This window comes from Aptenodytes forsteri, unplaced genomic scaffold (genome assembly GCF_000699145.1).
Source record: "Aptenodytes forsteri isolate BGI_AS27 unplaced genomic scaffold, ASM69914v1 Scaffold209, whole genome shotgun sequence".
Lineage (NCBI taxonomy): Eukaryota > Metazoa > Chordata > Aves > Sphenisciformes > Spheniscidae > Aptenodytes > Aptenodytes forsteri.
In genome coordinates, this window is record NW_008795034.1 from 544337 (window position 1) to 547068 (window position 2732).

At 53.4% G+C, this 2732-nt stretch overlaps 1 non-coding gene across 1 annotated transcript; it reads right to left on the bottom strand.

Annotated features, from left to right (window-relative positions):
• Nucleotides 1-445: 445 nt before the first annotated feature.
• TRNAS-UGA lies at nucleotides 446-527 on the bottom strand. Its single transcript has one exon. It is a non-coding gene; the product is annotated as a tRNA-Ser (tRNA).
• Nucleotides 528-2732: the final 2205 nt, after the last annotated feature.

Below are 2732 nucleotides of genomic sequence, written 5' to 3' on the forward strand. Positions count from 1 at the left end.
TGGGCTGTAGGGAGCAGGGGGGCTGTAGGGAGCAGGATGATGGGCTGTAGGGAGCAGGGGGGCTGTAGGGAGCAGGATGATGGGCTGTAGGGAGCAGGGGGGCTGTAGGGAGCAGGGTGATGGGCTGTAGGGAGCAGGATGATGGGCAGTAGGGAGCAGGGGGGCTGTAGGGAGCAGGGTGATGGGCTGTAGGGGGCTGTAGGGAGCGGGGTGACCCAGCTGTGTGGGGTGGACATGCTATTGCAGGATTTCTTCTTGTGATAAGGAGAAGTGCAAGGCTGCTCCCCTGAACACCGTCTTGGACCTCTCCTAAAGGTAAGGGCTCCCTGGGACATCAGGACCAGGGCCAGGGTGGGAATGCAGGGTCCCTTGATGAGGGGTGACAGGTCTGTGTCCATCTGTCCCTCTTGGGGACAGGAGGGCAGGGGCTGCCAGTAAAAGCTCCCGCTGTGAGCAGGATTTGAACCTGCGCGGGGAAACCCCATTGGATTTCAAGTCCAACGCCTTCACCACTCGGCCATCACAGCAGCTTGCACAGAGGGTCTCCGCAGGAGCCCATGGCTGTCACCCTGCCCCGGGGGCCACAACAGGACCTGATCCCACCCCAGACGTGGGTTCTGCCGTCCTGGCCCCTGCTGCACACCCAGCACGGGTACTACTGTTACTGCTGTCACCTGCCCTGCACAGAGCTAAGGCTGATACGGAAATCGGCATCCCAGCAGTGCTGGGAAAGGGAACCGGGAATCAGTTACAACATCAGTGGTGGTGACATGGGAGAGGGAGATGGTGGGACGTCTATGTCCCATCTCATCTCCTTGTATCCAACAGGAAACTTGTCCCTGGACGACCATCCCCAACCTTCTTTCCCAGTCTGGGAACACCCCCGCCTCCTCCATCCCCTTCTCCCCCCCCCAGTATACATACATTTGGCTCTGTGAAAATAGGTCCAGACCTCGCTAACTGAGGCAGTCTGATACACAGTCCAGGCAGTGTTTTGTCCTGTAGCTGACAGGATGATGTTGCAGACTTGCATGGTTTTCACCAGGGTGCTGCCTGCTTTTTGGCTTTTGGAAGAGGGGATTTGGAGAAAGGAAGAAAAGGTGACTGTCAAGAGGAAATCCTTGCTGAGCAAGGTCTGGTAGTGACCTTGGTCTCTCCTTTGGAGCACAAAGGTCCTGTTTGGAGCACAGTCCTAGAAGCACTTTCCTATCCCTGGTTTGCGTGGGAGCTGGCTCTGGGAACCCATCCTGAGATATCCAGAGCCCTCTCCGTGTTGTCAGGATTATGCCCAAGAGCTGTGCAAGTGCTTCGCTATGTCACTGGCACCCCACCCCTCTCCCATGGGGATTTATCAGCAGGGAGTAGCTTGGATGGAAACCTCACCACGTAGGAACTGTTCCTCCATGCTCAGCTGCCAGCCCAAAGGAATGTCTGTCTGCACTGTCACCCTCCCTGGCCCCTGCCTTGCTGGGTAGTTTGATTTCCCTCCTCCACTGGCCAGGGAGGAGCATAGTCCTGACACTGAGTCAGGCTTGGCACAGTCCCACAGGCATGGATGGATGCCCAGGCATGGGTGGCCACCTGCTCAGATGCATCAATGCGTCGGAAACCAGGTGCTCAAACCAGCTCTGTCACCGGACACATAAGACGATGAGTAGAGCAAGGCCAGCAAATGCGATAGAGCTAAAGAGAAGGGTGAGTGGAGGGAATACTGTCTTTGGACAATTATGGAGAGACTCAGGAGAAAGGTTAAGTTTAAATTCACCCCTTTCAGTTATTCAGGTTTCCTCCTCCCTCTTCTAGGCTCCATGTTCACGTTCAGAGCTGAGAGATACATTCCCTGGATCTCCTGAAGTGCCTGTGGGGTTCAGGTTAGGGTATGGCACAAGAGTGGAGAGCCTTCAGAGCTGTAAAGCCACTAACATCCTGATGAGCACAGTTAGTGAAGATGAGGTCTATGGTCTGGAATGAGCTGTTTCTCCTTACTCCTTTTGAGCATGAACTACTGCACATTTGGTATCCAAAGAGCTCTGTTGAGGTGAGGTTTCATTTCAGGGTAAGGGTTTGAACATCCTTCAGGTGGCAAATGGAGGAACCTGGAGGGACCAGACCAGAGTGCATAGACTTGCACATTACTGGAGCCCCAAAGGAGGGGCCTGGAGGGGTCCACAGTGCATATGGAAAGGAGGGGGCGCAGTCCAGGCCCCAATGGGGGGACCTGGAGAGGACCAGATGGGGAGCAGAGGGACCTGTAGAGCTGTGGTACCCAAATGGAGGAGCTTGGAGGGGACCAGAGCTTGAAAGAGAGCTCTGAGGAGGTCAAGGAGGTCAAAAGGTGTGGTCTGGAGAGCTCTGAAGCCCAGACAGAAGGGTCTGGAGGAGACCGTATCCTCAGCTGGTTCTTGCAGCCTGGCTGGACTCAGACTTGTGTTGCACTGGCCAGAATTCCCACAATATTTCTCAGAGTGGTTGTTTTTTTGTTGTTGACTTTTTTTCTTATCTAATCTTGTGTCATGAGCAGTGAACACCTATTTTCTTGTGATATTTACAGACAAAACAATCTTGCCTAGTAGAAAGAACAGGATGTGTTTATAGAAAAGTCAGTTCAACAGAGAAGTGACAGCTCTTCTCTTGTAATAAATGGCACTTTTCAGTATTACGCAACATAGGAAACCACAAGGTCTGTCATGAGACAGACTTTATTCTTTTTCAAAGAAATGTTCAGACTCTGC